Source organism: Gossypium arboreum, chromosome 1 (assembly GCF_025698485.1).
Source record: "Gossypium arboreum isolate Shixiya-1 chromosome 1, ASM2569848v2, whole genome shotgun sequence".
Lineage (NCBI taxonomy): Eukaryota > Viridiplantae > Streptophyta > Magnoliopsida > Malvales > Malvaceae > Gossypium > Gossypium arboreum.
The window spans coordinates 101546379-101570243 of NC_069070.1; the positions used below are offsets into that span (position 1 = coordinate 101546379).

Sequence of the window (23865 nt, forward strand, 5' to 3'; positions counted from 1 at the left end):
TTAACCGAAAGATTTAACCGTAGAAGATGTAGTGACCAAACTAGAGAGGAGGCCAACAATGACTGCACTGTTATATGTGGTTGGCTCTGTTTGCATCGTGTTGTTCCGAGAATCAACGAATGTTTCATTAAGGAAAGATCCTCCCACCAGAGCTCCAACAGCTACATTTGGATTGGGTTTGGTTGAATTAAGCCACTGGAACCCATCGGTGCAACCAGTGGTTCCATCAACTGGAATCGAAGCTCCTCTATGATGCACATATTGTGGGTATGTATCCCCATACCCAACAAGGAAGCTCATTTTCAAGGGGTTACTGCCCAACACATAATCGGCCTGGAAGCAAAGATTGTTATTTCACTGGAATAACACTTTAATACGAATATTTCTAACATTTTGTTCCTAAACAGTATACCTGTGACTTGGCAAACTTTCTAAGATCTGATGGTTCGAATGAATGGCCACCACAGGTTAGCTTTGCCGTCTATGTTGTAAGCATGTAATCACCGTAAAGAGCAGCTAAAAATGCAGAAGCAACCGGATGCTGCAGAGAATTCCATTCACTGACCCATATAAGACCACCTGCATTGTAAAGATGATAATAAACAAAAGATATCTCAAGACTCCTAGCTAATTCAATTTATATGAGTCCCAGTTAGGTTAGCCTTAAAGAAGGCATTACTTGCTGTTTTGTTGGATGTAGCAGTGGGCGACTTTGGTAGCAGACCGCACATAACATCCTTGGCTGACCTCCTATAGTTTTCAATGACGGAATTCCCAGACGCACCGAAGAAACTTAACCTGGAAAGTAAAACCTGCATGGATGTAGCATAATCAGAAAGAAAAACAGAAAAATACGATGTAAATTTCTGGCTGTGATGATATCTATTCAGGTAAAGCTAAAATGAAACAGAAACACGCACAATATGCTTGACCTAAAGAAAGAGGCCTTCCCCATTGAGGTTGTAATGGCCAATTTTTGGCCCAAGCAAACAAGCAAAAAATAAAATCCACATAACCAAATTCCAAATCCATTTACAATGTTAAACAGCCCAAAAATCAAAACTACCCAATTACAATAACTAAACCTACCCAAACCCAATACCCAAAACCAGCCCAAATTAGAACTACCCAAACCTAAGCAATTTTCAGCAAAGAAAAGTGGTGATGAACCCTAGCCGTCACCCCACCTTGGCCACCTACGCCACTACCAGTTGTCTGCCACCAGCACACCCACTTGCCTCCACCACTCTATACCTGCAAAAGAAGACAAAAAAAAGGACAGCAAAGAAAAACACCAAAAAATAAAATTCTTTGTATTTTTTCTTTAAATTTTGGGCTATATAAAAGCCCTATGTTCCTTGTGCCATGGGAGAGGGGGGAATCGATTGTATTTTGGAGAGAAGAGATTGTATTAGAGGGGGTTGTATTACAGAGATTTTTGGGAGAAATCAAAAGGAGAAAACAAGTTCAAAAGGTGTTTGTCATTATTTTTATTTATTTATTTATTTATTTTGATCTTCTTTCTATTCGTTTGTTTTATCTATTTTACAAATATTTTTAACAAAAAAAACTTGCAAAAAAAATATAAAAAAGGGAAAGAGGGAAGGAACTTACCGGTGTTCAGTTTTCTAACATCATAGACGACCGAGGAAACCACCGCCGAAGATCGGTGGCCGGAAACCGAATGGATTCTTGAGTTCTAGGGTGTTTCTCATTAATTTTTGAAGGTTTTTGGGTCATTTTAACCCCAAATCCGGGCTCTACTCGAGAAGAGAAGCGAAAAAAGGCCTCGAAAGATTTTCCTGTAACATCCTGATTTTCGGGTTTTTCGCGATTCTTGATATTTTAAGTAAATTTCTAAAATTTGGTATGTGATGATGGAATTCATAATTTGGGTATGTAAATGGGCTTATGGAAGGCCCATGAGTTGTCCAAAACCCGGTAGAATTTTTTAAATTTTGGACTTAGGAGTTAGGGGTTCTGGCTAGGTGCCCTTATATTAAGTTGTGGGTAAAATGTATCACAAAAAAGCTTTGGTAAAGTGGCAAGGGTGCGCCACTAAGCTCCTAAAAGGTGGCGTGTGGAGCATAGAGGAAGACACAGGTTCGATTCCTATGTTGGCAAATAAGAGTATTTATTTTTATGTGCGGGAAGGGTAAGTGTTGGAACCTAAGTGGATTACGTAAGGGGAGTTGGATCAAGTCAAATGCATAAATTAAGGAGGGATAAGGGAGAGATTTTAGGATTTGAGAGAAGGATAGAGCTTAGCCGTTTGGAAGGGGCTAGAGAGAATTCGGCGGGAGGGTATTAGGTTAGTAATTTCGGCATTAGGGTCTTAGGCATGTGCTGTTTTCTCTTCTGATTAGTTTTCTCTTCTTATTTTCTTCCCTAGCCGAATCTACCATCTTCCTCTCATATTTTCTCCGTTTCTTTTTTCAAAAACCAGCCCATTATTTTCTTCCACTCATTTATTATTTCTTTCCTTATCTCTATTTCTCAGAAGTGCATAAAAAGCAAATCGGTGAAGATAGGGGTGCCGATTCTTTGTGACCAGCAACCCTTTCTTTCCTTTTCAATAGTTGCCATTCGATTCCTTTACCTTTTAGGCATCCGGATTCAAGAGGAGAAAGACTGTGGTAAGTGTTCAAACTCTAAACAATTCCTAGTGTAACTTTGGCCAAAAGCTGAAACCCCAAATTTAGGGAGATGGCCGAATAGGGGTATAAACTTTATGGGGTCTTCTTTTAATATTTTTTTTGGTTTGTTTATTGGAGGAGCAGTAAGATGTAGTGTCGACTTGGAGTAGCTTGGATCACCGGAGTGGCTAGACTTAGTCATCAATCGAGGCAAAGGTAAGATTCTTAAGGCCATTATGGATGGTGGCCGAATGTGTAAGTGATGATAATAGGAAGTTTTCGATTTGGTTTAATATTAACATGGTCTAATCTATAAGTGGTTAATTATAGGAGAAATCGCATAGGAGATCTCGTCAAGGAATATCGCAAAACAGGTGTGTAACGAACCCTTTTTCATAGCTTAAAGTGATAAAATGCCGAAAAGCGGAAATGCCGAAATCCTGGCATTTCGAGGTCTTGTGAGCAAGCGAACGCTCACTAGTTAGTTAGAATCGATGAGACAATGATCAAGAACGATGGAAACGGTAAGAATGTGATTTTTGGCGTTCTTGGTAAGTTGGTCCTCGAGGGGCCGAAGTGGGGCCCATTGGGCTTTCGGGCCCATTTGGGTAAAATTGGTAGAGAACGAAAATATGTTAAATTGCATGTTAAGACTGTTAATACTGTTATGGACATAGGCTAAATGGGCCTAGATGACAAAATCAATTGAGTAGGGCCCATTAGGGGTTTTATTGAATAACTCGTTTTAGTTAAAAATGGGCGAAATCACTGTTTGCACCCATGAATTGTTTGTAACCGTTAATGAACATGGAAACCCTAATTTTTGGTAAAATTACAAGATTACCCTTATAACGTGAAAATGACCGTTTTGCCCTTAGGTAAAAATGACCATTATACCCCTAGGGTTTGTGTATGATTTTAATACATGGGATTTTGATAAACATGGTATGTATGATATGCACATGACATGTATGATATGCACATGATATGTATGATATGCACATGATGTAATCATAAATGCATTGGGTTGGGTTTTTATATGGATGGAGGAAGTGCAAAAGGGCTTATGCCCCAGTTATTAAAGGGCTTATGCCCCAGTTATTAAAGGGCTTATGCCCCAGTTATGATAAAGGGCTTATGCCCTAGTTATGATAAAGGGCTTTTGCCCCAGTTACTAAAAGAGGCTAGGCCTCCAGTTATATGATAAAGCACTATGCTGCCAGTGGAGAGTTATGGCGGGGTGGGTCGAGTTAATCCCCACATGGTGTGTTGGTTGGTACGGATGGAGAGTAGCGGATGGTGGATTGAGTAGTCTCCCCAAAAGGGTTGCATTTTTTTCATTTGACATTACATGTGATATTGAAATGGGCCTATGGGCCATATCGTTTACCGTAAAGGCTTCGACCCAGTAATATGGAATTTGAAAAGGCTTCGGCCCAGTGTTATGAATATGAAATATGAAAAGGGCTATGGCCCAGTACTTGTTTGAGATTGGATTTGGGCTTAGACCCAACAGGCTGCTATTGTTTTGGGCTCTGAAAGGGGCTTGTTGCACACTGAGTTTCCAAACTCACCCCATTTCCTTAACCTTGCAGGTGAGCCTTGATGTGGGGACTTGTGCCGGAGGGGATTCAGAGTGGCCACGGTGATCGTCTTTGGGCTTTTAAATAAGTGTTGGTTTTCATTTAATTTCCTTTAATTATTATTTATTTTTGGGTTGTAATAAGGCCAATTTTAACTTTTCTTTTATTTCTTTTCGGGATTATTTTAATTTTAATAACTTTAAAATTGGTTAATAATTATTCAAATGGGCTAGACTTAGAACGTGTTTTCAAAATGATAATTGTTTTAAAATATCTCAACGCCATGATTAATTGATTTATCAAAGACGTCCACTTAAACAAATTTAAACTCAGTATAACAAAGTGTGGCTATGGTTGTGGGCATGTCTAGGATTAGATCCAATCAAAGAGCTTGGTACTTAAGCAGCCTTCATGGCCCACCTCCTCTGCCTCAGATACCTACCTGGTGCCTAGCTTCCATACACTTTGTTAACTCAGCAAAATATATGGCTTTTAAAACACTAAAATGAAACGATAATTTTCAACTCCAATGTGGCACGTCAGATTTGGCCATAACGTCTGGGCCGGGTTTGGGGTGTTACATTTAGTGGTATCAGAGCTAAGTTGCAACAACTCGGTTGTGGATCGGGTCCAAAAATATTTTCGGAAACTTAGGCCTAAAAAGGGTATTTTTGAAAATGGTTTTTTTTGAGATATTTTGCGGGGAATGTATGTTAAAAAGGTACAAGTTTTTCTGTTTTAAATCAAGAGTTCAAAATAAAAGGAGTTTTCAAATCAAAGTTTTTAAATTTCTATTTTTGGTGATTAAAAACATGGTTTTTCAAGTTTTGGATTGAAGAAAGAAGTGGCGCACCGAATCCCCGGCACCAAGTCTGTAAGTATATTTTCTTTACGATATATAATAATGACATGATATTATGAATAGTGCTGAGACCCTACTATGATACTTTAGCTAGGGTAGAGCTGTAAACGGTATGAATGAGACTGTAGCTAGGCTAAGATGATACGAAAACAATCCTTGAACTGCTATATCTTCATAAGACATTTTCTTAATAAACAAAGGAGCGTTATACTAATTTCATAAAACTCGTAAATGAAAAATTCGATATGAGTACAAGAGGAGCTTGTGGACGAGGCCGGACGTGGTCGCGGAAGGTGCAAGCTGAATCTTCATCCTCGGGGCATAGGCCACCGAGAAGCCATCTGTGCCGCAAACAACGGAGACTGGGTCTTATGATCGAGTGCGGGGATGACGCTTTATCCCAAGCCATGTTAAGGGTTTTAGAAAGAGTGGTGGAGCTAGTACTAGGACGGTGAATAGGGGTCTATATCGGGCGACTCAAGACCAGCAGGGCGTAAGTATTTAGGGTGTATCTGGAGTAGCCCCAAATGTGGCGAAATATTGGTGGAGGCAACAGAGCGAATCATGGACGATCTAGATCGCTCGGTGGAGCAAAAGTGAAAGGAGCGTGTCATTTGCTACGTGACGAGGCATACCGATGGTGGATCATCGTGAGGAGAGTACCCCAATTGAGTAAGTAACACGGGAATTGTTCAAAGCGCTTTTAAAGGGAGGTATGTTGGAGCAAGCTATGTGGATGCTCGTCGGAAGGAATTCTTGAATCGACTCAAGGTGATAAGACTGTAGCAGTAGTATGAGGCGAATTTTGAGGTGAGTCGATATGCTAGTGGCATAGTGGCAATCAATATGAGCGCGATGTCCGATTTGAGGATGGTCTCCGCGATGAGCTTAGGATATTGATAGCTCCACGAGGGAGCGTGGTTTTGCTGCATTGGTAGAAAAGGCTAAGATAGCCGAGGAGGTAAAGTGGATGACGGCAGAATCGTGAGAAGGATCGACCCGGATACAAGAGGATTTTAGACCCTCAAGTGCCACGAATCGAAATGTTAAAAGAGCAAGGATAGAGGAACCGGTTCGAGCAGTTCCAGTAAATACTTATAGACCGCAGGCTTGCAGGGACTGTGGTAAGATGCATATGGGTCTTTGAAACGAATGGAGCATGTTTTCGATGTGGGTCTAAGGAGCATAAGTTCGAGAGTGTCCTCGGAGAACATTTCGAGAGCTAGCGGCGAGCAAAGGGATGTCCAACCACGGCGAGGAGGACCACCACCACAGAGGGGTCGTGGGCAAGGTATAGGTGGCAATGGTAATGGACGAGGACGTGGGGCACCTGGCAGAGGTGCTGGACACGCTAAAGCTCGACAACCGGCGTTAGTTTATGCTGCATGACGTCGTGAGGAGGGTGACGCTCCTGATGTTATAACTGGTACGTTCTTCATTCATAGCATGCTTTACACTGCTTTGATTGATGTGGGTTCTACCCACTCGTATGTTGCTTGTGATGTATCTGGGGCTTTGGATGTGCTTCCTGAGAAGACTGTGAGTGGGGTATCAGTGCTAAGTCCATTGGGACATTCGGTTAAGGTAGATAAAATTTTTAGGGCAGTACCGTTAGTGACACAAGATAAAATCTTTGAAAGGGATTTGATGGAGCTGCCATTTTGGGATTTTGATCTTATCTTGGGAATGGACTGGTTAACTAAGCACAAGGCGACGTTGGATTGTGCTGCAAAGAGGATGGTACTAAGAACTATCGAAGATGAGGAGATAATGGTCATAGGGGAACGAAGGGATTATTTATCCAATGTTGTTTCGGCGTTAAGAGCCGAGAAGTTGATTCGGAAAGGTTGTGAGGCGTACTTGGCCCTTGTAAGTCAAACGGGACTTGAGGAGATAACGGTAGAGTCGGTTAGGACTATTAAGGAATTTCAGGATGTATTCCCAGATGAACTTCCTAGATTACCCCCGAACAGAGAAGTCGAGTTTGGAATCGACTTACTACCTGGAACAGCTCCTGTGTCCATTGCGCCTTATCGGATGGCACCAAAGGAGTTGGTAGAATTGAAAGCTCATATTCAAGAGCTGTTGGATAGAGGGTTTATAAGACCAAGTGTTTCCCCGTGGGGAGCACCGGTTCTGTTCGTAAAGAAGAAAGATGGGACTATGCAAATGTGTATTGACTATCGGCAGTTGAATAAGCTGACTATCAAGAACAAGTATCAGTTACCAAGAATCGATGATCTGTTCGACCAATTAAAAGGAGCCTCGGTGTTTTCTAAGATCGACCTTGATTGGATATCATCAATTAAGAGTTAAAGAGAGGGATATTTATAAGACGGCGTTTAGGACTCGATATGGTCATTACAAATTTCTGGTAATGCCTTTTGGGTTGACTAATGCACCGGCAGCATTCATGGATTTGATGAATCGGGTATTCCAGCCATACTTGGATCGGTTCGTAGTCATTTTTATTGATGATAGCTTAGTGTATTCAGAAACGGAAGAGAAGCATGATGAGTATCTTCGTGTAGTGCTGCAAGTGTTAAGAGAGAAGCAACTTTATGTAAAGTTTAGTAAGTGCGAGTTTTGGCTGAAGGAAGTTACCTTTTTGGGGCATGTTGTGTCTGTCGAGGGATCAAGGTGGACCCTCGAAGATTGAAGCAATTTTAGAATGGAAGCCACCAAGTCGATAACAGAGATTCAAGTTTTTGGGGTTGGCGAGGTTATTATCGGAGATTCGTGGAAGGATTTTACGTGTTGGCGGACCGCTTAATCTAAACTTATAAGGAAGGGAGCACCTTTTGTTTGGACAAATAAGCAGAAGAGGCTTTTGAGAAGTTGAAGAAGGTTTTGACTGAGCGCCAGGTTTGATTCACCAGAGTCCGGTAAGGATTTTCTTGTGTACAGCGATCTCGTCACATGTAGGTTTGGGCGTGTGTTGATGCAAGAGGGTAAAGTGGTCGCTTATGCTTCACGACAGCTTAAGCCACATGAGGTGAACTACCCTACGCATGACTTGGAATTGGCAGCGGTAATCTTTGCACTTAAGATATGGAGGCATTACCTGTATGGAGAGAAATGCATCATCTATACGGATCACAAGAGTCTTAAGTACTTGCTGACTCAAAAGGAGCTGAATCTTAGGCAACGAAGGTGGATAAGTTGTTACAGGACTATGACTGTTCGATCGAGTATCATCCAGGTAAGGCGAATGTCGTGGCTGATGCGCTAAGTCGAAGGGCTGTGGCGGAATTAAAGGCGATGTTTGCTCGTCTAAGTTTGTATGACGATGGGAGTTTGTTGGCAGAGTTACAAGTGAGACCGACTTGGGTAGAACAGATTAAGAAGCAACAGTTGGAGGATGAGTCATTGGTTGCTCGGTTTCAGCAAGTTGAGAAGGGGGAGAATCCTGACTTTGGGTTAAATAGTGAGGGAGTTCTTTGTTTTCGAGGGAGAATTTGTATGCCGAAGAACTCCGATTTGAGATTGATGATTTTGAAAGAGGCACATAATGGACCTTGTGCTATGCATCTAGGAGGGAGTAAGTTGTATCGCGACTTGCGAGAGCAATATTGGTGGCCTGGGCTTAAGCGAGAAGTGACCGAATTTGTAGGGAGATGTTTGACATGTCAACAAGTGAAGGCCGAGCATCAACTACCTTCGGGATTGTTACAGCCGGTAAAGATACCACTTTGGAAGTGGGAAAGGGTAACTATGGACTTTGTGAGTGGGTTGCCGTTGACACCTTCTAAGAAGGATTCGATTTGGGTGATTGTGGATAGACTCACGAAATCTGCTCATTTCATACCTGTCCGAACCGATTACTCACTTCAGAAGTTGGCCAGATTGTATGTGGCGGAAATAGTACGGTTGCATGGTGTACCAGTATCGATAATTTCAGACCGAGACCCAAGGTTTACATCTCAATTTTGGCAGAAGTTGCATGAGGCGTTGGGAACACGATTGGATTTCAGTACAGCTTTTCACCCTCAGTCGGATGGGCAGTCAGAGAGGGTTATTCAGATTTTAGAGGATATGTTGAGGGGTTGTGCTATTGAGTTTAGAGGCAGCTAGGAGGACCATTTTCCATTAGCGGAGTTTGCGTATAACAACAGTTACCAAGCAAGTATACAGATGGCTCCATACGAGGCACTATATGGGCGAAGGTGTCGTTCGCCTACTTGTTGGGTAGAATTGGGGGAAAGGCAAATACTTGGACCAGAGTTGGTAGCAGATACTGAAGACAAGATTAAGGTGATCAGGAAGCGGTTAAAAGAGGCGGCGGATTGACAAAAGTCTTATGCCGATCTGAAGCGTAAGGATATTGAATATGCGGTAGGGGACATGGTCTTTTTGAAAGTTTCGCCTTGGAAAAAGATTTTGAGATTTGGTAAGAAGAGTAAGTTGAGCCCACAGTTTATTGGGCCTTACCGAATCATTAAGCGGATAGGGTCGGTGGCTTATCAGCTAGAGTTACCTCCAGAACTGGATCGCATTCATGATGTCTTCCGTGTGTCCATGCTAAGGCGATATTGTTCGACCCAACTCATATCGTGCCGATTCACGAAAATTGAGGTACAGTCGATTTGACCTTTGAAGAGGAACTGTGCAAATACTTGATCATGATGTCAAGGTGTTGAGAAGGAGGTCATTCCCGTTAGTGAAGGTACTTTGGAGGAACCATGGCAAGGAAGAAGCTACAGGGAGACCGAAGAGGCAATACGTCGATAGTACCCTCAACTGTTTGGATCGAGTAAATTTCGAGGTGAAATTTCTTTAAGGAGGGTAGAGTTGTAACATCCTGATTTTCGGGTTTTTCGCGATTCTTGATATTTTAAGTAAATTTCTAAAATTTGGTATGTGATGATGGAATTCATAATTTGGGTATGTAAATGGGCTTATGGAAGGCCCATGAGTTGGCCAAAACCCGGTAAAATTTTTTAAATTTTGAACTTAGGAGTTAGGGGTTCTGGCTAGGTGCCCTTATATTAAGTTGTGGGTAAAATGTATCACAAAAAGAGCTTTGGTAAAGTGGCAAGGATGACGCCACTAAGCTTCTAAAAAGGTGGCGTGTGGAGCATAGAGGAAGACCTGGGTTCGATTCCCTGTGTTGGCAAATAAGAGTATTTATTTTTATGTGCAGGAAGGGTAAGTGTTGGAACCTAAGTGGATTCTGTAAGGGGAGAGTTGGATCAAGTCAAATGCATAAATTAAGGAGGGATAAGGGGAAAGATTTTAGGGATTTGAGAGAAGGATAGAGCTTAGCAGTTTGGAAGGGGTTAGAGAGGGGAATTCGGCAGGAGGGTATTAGGTTAGTAATTTCGGCATTAGGGTCTTAGCTGTGCCGTTTTCTCTTCTGTATTAGTTTTCTCTTCTTATTTTCTTCCTTAGCCGAATCTACCATCTTCCCTCTCATCTTTTCTCCCGTTTCTTTTTTCAAAAACCAGCCCATTATTTTCTTCCACTCATTTATTATTTCTTTCCCTTATCTCTATTTCTGCCGAAGTGCCGCAAAAAGCCAAAATCAGTGAAGATAGGGGGTGCCGATTCTTTGTGACCAGCAACCTTTTCTTTCCTTTTCAATAGTTGGCGTTCGATTCTTTTACCTTTTAGGCATCCGGATTCAAGAGGAGAAAGACTGTGGTAAGTGTTCAAACTCTAAACAATTCCTAGTGTAACTTTGGCCAAAAGTCGAAACCCCAAATTTAGGGAGATGGCCGAATAGGGGTATAGACTTTATGGGGTCTTCTTTTAATATTTTTTTTGGTTTGTTTATTGGAGGAGCAGCAAGGTGTAGTGTCAACTTGGAGTAGCTTGGATCACCGGAGTGGCTAGACTTAGTCATCAATCGAGGCAAAGGTAAGATTCCTAAGGCCATTATGGATGGTGGCCGAATGTGTAAGTGATGATAATAGGAAGTTTTCGATTTGGTTTAATATTAACATGGTCTAATCTATAAGTGGTTGATTATAGGAGAAATCGCATAGGAGATCTCGTCAAGGAATATCGCAAAACAGGTGTGTAACGAATCCTTTTTCATAGCTTAAAGCGAAAAAATGCCGAAAAGCCAAAATGCCGAAATCCTGGCATTTCGAGGTCTTGTGAGCAAGCGAACGCTCACTAGTTAGTTAGAATCAATGAGACAATGATCGAGAACGATAGAAACGGTAAGAATGTGATTTTTGGCCTTCTTGGTAAGTTGGGCCTCGAGGGGCCGAAGTGGGGCCCATTGAGCTTTCGGGCCCATTTGGGTAAAATTGGTAGAGAACGAAAATATGTTAAATTGCATGTTAAGACTGTTAATACTGTTATGGACATAGGCTAAATGGGCCTAGATGACAAAATCAGCTGAGTAGGGCCCATTAGGGGTTTTTGGCCCAATAACTCGTTTTCGTTAAAAATGGGCCAGAATCACTGTTTGCACCCATGAATTATTTGTAACCGTTAATGAACATGGAAACCCTAATTTTTGGTAAAATTACAAGATTACCCTTATAACATGAAAATGACCGTTTTGCCCCAAGGTAAAAATGACCATTATACCCCTAGGGTTTGTGTATGATTTTAATACATGGGATTTTGATAAACATGGTATGTATGATATGCACATGACATGTATGATATGCACATGACATGTATGATATGCACATGATGTAATCATAAATGCATTGGGTTGGGTTTTTATATGGATGGAGGAAGTGCAAAAGGGCTTATGCCCCAGTTATTAAAGGGCTTATGCCCCAGTTATTAAAGGGCTTATGCCCCAGTTATGATAAAGGGCTTATGCCCCAGTTATGATAAAGGGCTTATGCCCCAGTTATTAAAAAGGGCTTTTGCCCCAGTTACTAAAAGAGGCTAGGCCTCCAGTTATATGATAATGACTATCTTGCCGAAGGAGAGAGTTATGGCGGGGTGGGTCGAGTTAATCCCCACATGGTGTGTTGGTTGGTACGGATGGAGAGTAGCGGATGGTGGATTGAGTAGTCTCCCCAAAAGGGTTGCATTTTTTTCATTTGACATTACATGTGATATTGAAATGGGCCTATGGGCCATATCGTTTACCGTAAAGGCTTCGACCCAGTAATATGGAATTTGAAAAGGCTTCGGCCCAGTGTTATGAATATGAAATATGAAAAGGGCTATGGCCCAGTACTTGTTTGAGATTGGATTTGGGCTTAGACCCAACAGTCGCTATTGTTTTGGGCTCTGAAAGGGCTTGTTGCACTGTGAGTTTCCAAACTCACCCCATTTCCTTAACCTTGCAGTGAGCCTTGATGTGGGGACTTGTCTTGGGAGGGATTCAGTGTGCCACGGTGATCGTCTTTGGGCTTTTAAATAAGTGTTGGTTTTCATTTAATTTCCTTTAATTATTATTTATTTTTGGGTTGTAATAAGGCCAATTTTAACTTTTCTTTTATTTCTTTTCGGGATTATTTTAATTTTAATAACTTTAAAATTGGTTAATAATTATTCAAATGGGCTAGACTTAGGACGTGTTTTCAAAACGATAATTGTTTTTAAAATATCTCAACGCCATGATTAATTGATTTATCAAAGACGTCCACTTAAACAAATTTAAACTCAGTATAATAAAGTGTGGCTATGGTTGTGGGCATGTCTAGGATTGGATCCAATCAAAGAGCTTGGTACTTAAGCAGCCTTCATGGCTCACCTCCTCTGCCTCGGATACCTACCTGGTGCCTTGCTTCCATACACTTTGTTAACTCAGCAAAATATATGGCTTTTAAAACACTAAAACGAAACGCGGATTTTCAACTCCAATGTGGCACGTCAGATTTGGCCATAACGTCTGGGCTGGGTTTGGGGTGTTACATTTCCGGCCACTGTGGACGGCGGCGCCGTCGTCCACGGTGGCCGGTGACCGGCGTGACGATTGATGGCCAATTCGATGACTGGAGGAGGGGAAGGGTTGAGAGAGTTGAGAGCCTTCTCTCTATTTTGAAAAATGAATGTAGGGTGGTAGGGTGATGTTTTAACTCTTTTTTTGTTGTTTTTTTTTTAAAAAAAAAGGTTTTTTTTTATGATAAAAAAAAGAAAATAAAGTATGGTTTTAATTAATAATAAAACAAAATAGTATGAGGAAGTAGTTTTAATTAACAATAAAACAAAATAGTATGGGTAAATAGTTTTAATTAACAATAAAACAAAATAGCATGGGTAGTATTTTTGATTAATAAAACAAAGTAGCATGGGGGGAGTGGAATCAGCTTTTTGCTTGGGACCATGCATGTTACCTTTAATTGGGTAATTTACGCAATTGGTCCCCTCCTTTGTGCTAGTCTTCAATCGGGCCATATTTAAGTTTTTTATATTATTTTAAATTGGCCCTGCAGTCTGTGTGCTATTTCAATTTGCCCCCTTTGCGCGGTATTTTAAGATTTGGGGCATTTTTAATTTTAGATCTCGGACATTTATACGCAATTAATTTTACCCAAAATTTTGTTTCAATAATTTGTTTTACTTGTAAGTTATCTCTTGGATTTTGTTTCTTCTCTGAATTAAGTTTCAGTTTTTCTTTTTAGAATAAACATATTTCTACATATTATTTTGATTTCATACTTTTGTAATTATTATTTTCTCTTTTCTTTTTTTTACGTGCATACTGCTTATATGAAATACCTTTACATTATTATTACTACTATATGTATATATTTATAATATTACTAATAGTTTATTTTTACATTATTATGTATATACCATGTAAATATTTTAATATTATATTATGTATACATTTTATATATATATATATATATATATCTTTTAATATTGTGTTTTATTGTTTTGCATATGCCTTAATATTATATCATTTATATATATTTTTTATTTCCCATATTATCTTACTTTATATATTTTAACTATATCATGTATATGCTACTACTATATATCTATTTATGTAGTATTATTAATAGTTGTTTCTAATATTATGATTATTTCTAATATGTATATATTATGTATTTACCTTCAATATTATATATCGTATATTTCTAATACTATTACGTTATTACTACTATTATATTATTATTATATTTTACCCATTACTCTTTAAATACACTTATTTTACCTTTTACTCTTCACTCACTATATATATTATTTACTTATCTATATATTCACATACATATATATAATTTCACACATCATTCCAAAATTTTTACTTGTATTATTACTATTAATATTATTATTATCTTCACTATACTATCATTCTTTAGTCTTACATAATGATTGTTTATTTATTACTAGTTTTTTAATCTCGAATATTTCCTAACTTATTCGTTATTATCTTTTTATTCGTTTTATTCATTTATTTGTTACCTCGAAATAAGATTTTTTTGCAAATAAGGCAATGCTTGGTGTTTGGAAATTTCAAGAAAGCGGTGCCCTAACTTATTGGGTTTCCACTTTTCTCGTTGAATTCGAATAATTAAGTACCCTTCTAAGTTTTTTTAGAGGTTTTCTAAATGCAAGCCACTATCTTGGAATTTCAAAGCAATATGTCCTAACTTATTGGATATAGCGTTTTGCTGTTTCGAGATAGGAATTTCAAAAAAGGGATAACTTAATGTCAATACTTTGATGCTAGTGAATCCTAATTTTCAAAGTTAAAATATTTTAAAGAGGACTACATCTTAAAATTTTTTTTCTTTCGACATTAAAGACATTTGATAATCAATTAGGTACCAATTTTTGGGCGTTACGAGGGTGCTAATCCTTCCTCGTACGTAACCGACTCCCGAACCCGTTCTTTTATTTCGTGGACCAAAACTAATGATTTTAAAACCAAATGTTTTAAAGGTGATCCAATCACACCTAAAAAGATTGGTGGCTACTCCCGTTTGCCTTTTTAAAATCGATTCCCATTTTCCAAAACTCGATTTGAAAATGGTTTCGACAATTTGGTGACTCCGCTGGGGAAAAATAAGAGAGTCAGGCCATATAATTGATTATCTCTTGTCTTAATGTCGAAAATTAAAAATTTTAAAATTTAATCCTCTTTGCATTACATGTGTTTGTATTATTGTATGCTATATTTTGATCGCATTGCATTTGCATGACCGTTGTAGTCACACCCTTAAGTGGGAGTGAGAAGCTACGCCTTCGTGAGGTTTTTGCCTCCGTGCAGGATAGTGGATCACTTTCGGGATACATCCGTACCTATGGTTTCATGAGATTTTCATCTCCGTGTAGTCATAGGGAAATGTATTCCCCTGAACTGAACTCGATTCAAATGAGCCTATAATGGGTGAGGATCGAGGAATCTGCTGGTTCGGGTACCTCAAACTTTAGAACCAACCCCATGTCGAAGGACCTTATAAGCCCAACTTAGACATTACCCTTATAAGTTATCGTTAAAATTTATTGATATCATGTGATACTGACTATCTCTTTTCTTTTGCTTACATGTCATTTTGCATTTACAAAGATATCGGTTCACAATCAGTTTCTAAGTTAGGAAGTTTTATTATGGAGAACGGACTTCTTGATAATGTGGAAAGCAACGTTAATGTCCACAGATGGTCCGAGCAAACTCAACTAGAAAAGGGAGATAGTATAGCTGAAGGATACATGTCGGAGTTGTCAGATTACACTCGTATTAGCGTCACGCAGAATAATCTCCAGGAGCTTAAGGCAATTTGGGATCAGTGGGGCAAAGTGACTAAACAATTATTCTACGGTAACTTTGGAGACTTACCTTACTTACTTGATGTTCAGATAGACAAGCACTTATTCAGAGCCCTTGCTCAGTTTTGGAACCCGGCGTACAGTTGCTTTACTTTTGGGGGGGTAGACATGGTACCTACTGTGGAATAGTACACTGCTTTACTTCGTTGTCCCTGGTTTCAGAATGATAGGATCTATTCCCGAGCTCCTTGTGTCCTTACCTTTTGGAAGAAATTGATGATTATTACGGGGATGAGCGAGCAGTGGGTCACGGCCAGAATTAAAGAGAAAGGTGAGTGCAAGTGCATCTCGTGGGGCGCTTTGAAAAATTTGATTTTGACACACCCTGATGAGACAAAGAAGATAGATGTTTTTGCCCTAAGTTTATATGGATTGATGGTCTTCCCTAGGGCTTTGGGATATGTGGATGAGGCAACCACGGATCTTTTTCATCGACTCAGTAAAAAGGTCACTTCTGTCCCTACAATTTTGGCGGAAACATTTAGGTCTTTAGGTGCATGTAGGAGGGCTGGTGCTGGCAAGTTTATAGGGTGTGCTCAGTTGCTTTTGGCTTGGTTCTACAGTTATTTTCGGTTGATAGATAGGGTGGTTTGTCGGGTTTACTTTGAGGATTATTCACCGTTGAAAGATATAGTAGCTTCAACCAGGAGAGTTGATGTTCCAGAAGAGAATTAGATAGCGTTACTTTAGAACCTTCAGTCGAAAGATGTCGAGTGGAGGGCTCCATGGATGATGCCTGGTGAGGTTCTTTACCGATGCGGTAGTTTTGATTGGGTACCCCTATTGGGGATTTGGGGTGCCATTGGCTATGCCCCTTTGCTTGTACTGAGGCAGCATGGATTGAGACAGTTCATACCAGCGACTCAGGGGTTGGCTCAAAGTGAGTTTGTATATAGAGGAGCCGATTACAAGAAGAGAGTTAGTTTCTAGTGCTTGGAAGAAGACTTGTCAATTGAGAGGAAAAGCTATTAGCCCCGCTACGAAACTGTAACACTCCAAACCCGGCCCAGAAGTTATGGCCGGATCGGGCATGCCACATCAAAAACGTAAAAAAAAAAAATTCCATTCTAAGTCCAGAAAATCGTACTTGATGTTCAAAAGATTAATTCATTAAGGGTTAAAGTGAATGGAAGCTGTGCACCAGGTAGGAAACTGGAAAAGAGGTGGTGAGTCTATTGGACTGCTTAAGTACCAAGCTCCCTTCGGATCCAATCCTAGACATGCATACCGCCATTGCCACACCTTAACGTCATGGATATTTCTAGGAAACCGATTCGATTAAGTCATTTTTAGGAAAAGTGATTAATTTTGGAAAATACTTTCATTACGGAAGCTTTGCTTGTTGTCGTGTTATTTTGAAATCAACTGTTGTTTTTGAAAACGCACCCTAAAGCTATCCAATTTAAAAGTTAAAATAAGTATTACCTATCTTAGTAATACATATTAAAAACCATCAAAAATAAATAAGCGGCCTTATTACATTTAAAAGCCCAAAACCTCAAACGTAATTAAAAGGATGTCCAGTTCACGGAAGAAAATCAAACTTTCGAGCGGGTGGCCACTCAAAATTCCCTCACGACTCCAAGCCCACTATGGTTGGCGATTTCTGCGTGGATGAAAATAAAAGGTGTGAGTTTGGGGAAACTCGGTGTGTAAGGAAAACCCATTCAAAGCCCAAGTCACTCAAGCCTATTGGGCCTAAGCCCATTCAGTAACAAAGGGTCTTGGACGAGCCCTTTTCAGATTACAATAAAGCGGGCCTTAGCCGTTTATTCAGATAACAATATGGCCCAAAGGCCCATTTCAAAATACATGCAACATCAATAACATATGCAAACCCATTTGGGGAGACTACTCAACCCACTAACCACTACACTCCACCCGTACCAGCCATACACTCCATGTGGGGATAGCTCAACCCACCCAGTCCAACACTCCACGATTTGACATTGCCGCTCGATTAACGATAAATTGAGGCAAAGCCTCCAAAGAGGTGGACAAGCCACTTTCAAGACTTCCTCCGTCAATATCCCAATCCCATGCATCGATAATAACAACATGGCATGCAATAAATAACAACAATCAAACATGCATTTAAGTCAATTTAACCCTAGGGGTATTTGGTAATTTATCTCCTAGGAGTAAAGCGTAAATTTTCTACTTTTAAAGGTATTTCAAGAATTTATCTATTTTAGGGTTTTCATGCATATTCTTACTTTTCACGTACTAACGTAATCACGTCATCGAGGTTCTTACGAATTGGGCCCGTTGGCCTATCATTCCAATTTTGGCCCATTAAGCCCAAAAATATCGAGGTATGAAATCATGCACTTTGCGTCCAAACATTACAACTTACCAAAAACATTAATCGATTTACCTCACGAGCATTCGCACACTCGCAAATCTACAAAATACCGGTTTTCGACATTTCGGCTTTTCGGCTTTTGCCGATCTAGACTAAGAAAGAGGGTGTTAGTTACACACCTGTTTGCGACGATATGCTGACGAGATCCACACATGAACTGTATTATCCCGAATTAGGGCCTAATCGGAATAGTGGTTTCGTGACCACAAATCCGAGATAGAAATAATTATTTTATAATTATTTTGATGATTATGATATGATTGCATGATTGTGTGAAAATTTCGTGATGAAATTCTATGCCTAAAGTGCTTAAATTGAAAGTAGGGACTAAATCGAATAAGTTGCAAAACTTGCATTCTAGAAGGTTTTAGTATGAAATTGTTTTGGAATATTAATGAGGAGGTCTTAAATAGCAATTTGACCAATTTTAAGTTCATGGACAAAATTAGGACATGGAAGGAATTTTTGGAAAGTTTAGTAGGAAGGGTATTTTGGTCATTTAGTTATTAAAATGAATTAAAAACAAAATTAAAACCCAATTTTTGTCCATCTTCTTCATTAGGCCGAATTTCAAGGGTTCTCCATCGCTAGGGTTTGTTTCAAGCTTCCAAGCTCCATAGTAAGTGATTCCAAGCCCCGTTTTTAATGTTCTTTACGTTTTTGGAATCCCGGTAGCTCGATTAAGCTTATGTTAGCAATAATTCAACCTAGGGTTTATATTTGGAAAAATACCCATAGGTGAAATTTGTGTATTTTGATGTTTTATGATAGAATATGGGGTTTTAAATTATGTTAGACAACTTGTACTACTCGATTTTAAGCAAAAACGAGTAAAATGGCTTAATCGGTAAAAATACCTAATAGTCACAAGTACATGTTAGAGTGAGAATTTGATGTTGCCATAGAAGAGAAAAGTGATCAGCATGTTGTAAAACATAAGAATAAGGAATAAAGTTTAATCCCGAGCCTAGGGGCAAAAATGTAAATATACAAAAGTTTAGGGGCAAAATTGTAATTTGCCAAAATTTGAGTTAAGGATTAATTTGATAATGTGAGTATTAAATGAGCTAAATGTGTTCTTTTAGATCAAGAAAGACGTGGAATAGACCTCAATCGAGGAAAAGAAAAGATTGTGGACTAAATTGCAAAATCTTTGTATTTTGGTACCAAGGTAAGTTCATGTGTAAATAATGTAGCATAAATGTTATTTTTAAGTTATTAATGTTAATTATATGATATGCTGATTTTTATCATGAAATATATGCTTTGTGGTTATTTTCGAATAAAATGCAAATTATGTGAATTATTTGTTAAATATAAAGTGCTACCGAGTATTGGTTTCGGTATTTTACGGAAGATGGATGGAGATGTGTTCGAGGAAAATCCCGTTTGAACCTTAGGAATAGATTAGGATACAAGTGACATGTCACTAGGATGGTTGAGCATCCGAACTCGTTGAGTTGAGTCCGAGTTCACTTATGGATGCGAATGTTCGAACTCGTTGAGTTGAGTCCGAGTTCGTGAGATGTAACTAGGCATCCGAGCTCATTGAGTTGAGTCCGAGTTCACTTATAGATGCGAACGCCTGAGCTCGTTGAGTTGAGTCCGAGTTCGCTTATGGGCGGGTTACATGATTGCTTGATTGAATATGTGGCACTTATATGCAAATTATCCATGTATCCGAATTATATTCCGATGTGTTCAACGGGTAAAGTTTTACTCAAATGGAGGAATACTCGAGATGAAAAGAGACGTATTGGTAAGTGATGAGAAATGGATATTTTGGACAGGTATGTATTTAACCCTCGGGTTGAGTGTTGATTACAACCACGATAAGGTAATAAGATGATGAAAATGATTAAAAAATGTGATAAGTGTGTTGATGATATATGCTAATGTTGATTAGTTTGATTGTTTGTTATGTTATTTATTATTTACATATGAACTTACTAAGCATTTATGCTTACTCCTCCTTCTTACTCATTGTAGTTTTGGACAAACCAGTTCAGAGTCGGGATAGGTCGAAGGCTCACCACACTATCCTAAGACTTTTGGTAATGGCTTGTAAATTTAAGTATGGCATGTATAGCAATATACCTTTTTTGTGTAAATGATCTTATGGTATGGTGATGGAATGGTTGAGGAAATGCTTGATAATGATAAATTATGAAAATAGTTAGTTTAGATTATATTTGATGTTAAGGAAAATTATTAAGATATTTAGTGCATAAAAACTCATAAAAGGGATGAAATTTGCCATAAACAGAATACTGCAGCAACACTGACGCGAGTTTAAAAATTTACTAAAAATCATATAAATTGAAATTGGTGATGGACTACATATCAAATTGAAGCTTATTATGTCTATTTTCACATGAAACAAATGAAACAGGTAACGGAATTATATGTTACAAGATATTTGAATTTTAGTGAAACAGGGTCATAGCAGTTTCTGAATCCCCTGTTCCAACTTTAGAAATTCACCATAAATTGTAAAGATATAATTAGGTAGTTTACTTTATATTCTAAGAATCCTTATTGAGTCTAGTTTCAGGAGAAATAAACCTCATAGTCATATGAATTTTATACAGAGAGAAATGTGGTTCGTAGTAAACAGAGGTCAGACCAGTCGAGTCCTGAAACAGGGGTAACTTTAACTAATAAACTGTACTAATTGGCCCAACCAAAAATTCTAGAAAAAAATTAGTAGATAGGTATATGAGTCTAGATTCAGGGAAAATTTACGGATCTTAATTTTGAGTTTCGTAACTCGAGATATGATTTTTCTTGTAACTGTGACGCAAGTAGCTTAAAAGCTGTGAATGTAGAAACAAATAATCCAAAGTTCTAAAAATGTTAAACTAAGCTTAGTAACACCTCATACTCGACTCCGGCGACGGTCTCGGGCATGGGGGCGTTACATAAACCGCCTACAATTGGATTACTAACACGTTAATCTAACTATTCAAATAAAACTACGTATTAACCCCTTACAATATTCGGCTAACCACACCTACAGATCATAGTAAGCTTATAAGAAATCAATAAGCAACTCATTAAAAAAATTTTGTCAATGTTTACCACATAATCATAATTTCACTGCAAGCTGTCTTCCTGAGAAACAGTCACTAAATTATTTATAAATGGAGCTACTAAACTCCAAATCAAGTTCCGTTAATTTTCCCTGAAAATAGACTCATATATCTTCTATCCATAAAATTTTCAGAATTTTTGGTTTAGCCAATCAATACCAGATTTTTCTCAAAGTTTCCCATGTTTCACTGTTTGACTAATCTGACCACTCTTCATTACGAATCAAATTTCTCATTGTATAGAATTCAAAATATGTTCTTGTTTATTTTATTAGAAACTAGACTCAATAAGCTTTAATTACATAATTTATTCAGCTTCTAATTCATCTCCCACAATTTATGGTGATTTTCTAAAGTCACGTTACTGCTGCTGTCCCAAGTAGATTTATTACCAAATCACTCTTTCACACATACCTTGCATGCATGTTATTTAAACATGTATATCACCAATCAATCATCACATATCTATGATTTTACTTAAGAATAATCTCCATTTCATCATTTTAAAGCACAACATGTTAGCTGATTTTTCCCTTTAACATCTAAGGCACATGCATGCTCATTTGTTTGGCTCAACTTCACCTATCTTCCATTTTTTTCATCAAAAGAACATGAAACAACAACCATTTCCTTCATTTTAATTCATGACTAAATTCTCACAACACAGCTAAAAACCAAAATATGCTTCAAGAGTTAAGGTAGAATCAAGAAGAACTCATGAACATCAAGATAGAAGCCAACTACCATGAACTTACCTTCAATTTTCTTCCCCAAGTGACCGAACACTCAAGAGCTTTCTCCTCTCCTTTCTCTTCTCTAACTTTCAGCTATGATGAACAAAGATGGACAAAACTTTGTTCTTTTCACCCCTTTTTCTTTTAATAAAACTTCATATTTCATCCATTTAATTCTTTAATACAAAAGACATGAAATTCTTATCATGAAACATTTACCTAACCCATTATCATGAAACATTTACCTAACCTATTATCATGGAACATTTACCTAAGCTATTATCAATTTGTATCAATTTGTACCATAAATTATGGATATCAAGTGCACATTTTGTCTACAACAACATGATGGCTGGCCACTTTATGTAAATCCTCCTATTTTGCACTCCTATTTATTTGGCCACTTCAATTTAGCCTATAGCATTTTCAAACATTTTCACATAGGTTCTATTTCATAATTTCACCCCCTTTTTCTTATGGAACAAAAATTAACTAAAATTGTCGGGTTCTATCTTAAGTTTGGGCTTTCTAGAGACCCACTAACATAATTAAACCTATGCCAACATTCACAGGATTCCCGAAAATTGGGGCGTTACAACTCTACCCTCCTTAAAGAAATTTCGTCTTCGAAATTTACCTAATCCAAACAGATGAGGGTGTTGCTGTTGCATCGTCTCTTTTGGCTCCCAAACTCAGAAGTTTCCCCTTCCTTAAGTTGTTGAAAACGTGCGACCAAAGACTCATCGTTCAATTGTTTTTCCTTAATCTGATCCACCCAGGTTGGCCTCACTTGCAACTCACCAACAGACTTCTATCATCATACTGACTCGCACGAGCAAACATTGCTCTCGGATCGAATCTGACTTTATGACTTAGAGCATCGGCTACCACATTAGCCTTGCTTGGGTGATACTCGATCGAACAGTCATAATCCTTAAGCAACTCAATCCATCTCCTTTGCCTAAGGTTTAGCTCCTTCTGAGTCAACAAATACTTAAGACTCTTATGGTTAGTGTATATAATACACCTTTCTCCGTACAAGTAATGTCTCCAAATCTTAAGTGCAAATATCACTGCTGCCAACTCTAAATCATGAGTCAAATAGTTTCCCTCATGAGGCTTAAGCTATCGTGATGCATATGCAACCACCTTACCCTCTTGCATTAACACGCAGCCCAAACCCACGTGTGATGCGTCACTGTACACAGTAAAATCATTCCCAGACTCCGGCTGAATTAACACAAGTGCTTCAGTTAGAACTTTCTTCAACTTCTCAAAAGCCTCCTGCTGGGTCTTAGTCCATACAAACGGTACCCCTTTCCTTATGAGTTTTGTCAGAGGTGCTGCTATCACAGAAAAACCTTCCACAAACCTTCTGTAGTATCCTGCCAACACTAGGAAGCTTCGAATTTCCGACACCGTCCTAGGTGGCTTCCACTCCAAAATTGCTTCAATCTTTTATGGGTCCACCTTAATCCCTTCGGTAGAGACCACATGTCCTAAGAAGGTTACCTCTCTCAACCAAAATTCACACTTGTTGAACTTCGCAAAGAGTTCCTTCTCCCTTAACACTCGCAGCACTATACGGAGATGCTCATCATGTTTCGCTTCAGTTTCAGAATATACTAGGATATCATCAATGAAGACGACTACGAATCGATCCAAGAATGGTTCGAACACCCGATTCATCAGATCCATAAATGCTGCAGGAGCGTTCGTTAGTCCAAATGGCATAACCAGAAACTCGTAATGACCATACCGAGTCCTGAATGCTGTCTTAGGGATATCTGTCTCCTTGACCCTTAACTGATGATATCAAGATCGAAGATCGATCTTGGAAAATACAGAAGCTCCTCTAAGCTGGTTGAACTGATCGTCAATCATTGGCAGTGGAT

General features: G+C 38.8%; 1 pseudogene; it reads right to left on the minus strand.

Annotated features, from left to right (window-relative positions):
* LOC108481477 (endoglucanase 10-like) overlaps window positions 1-23865 on the minus strand; it is a 43824-nt pseudogene continuing 19959 nt past the window's right edge.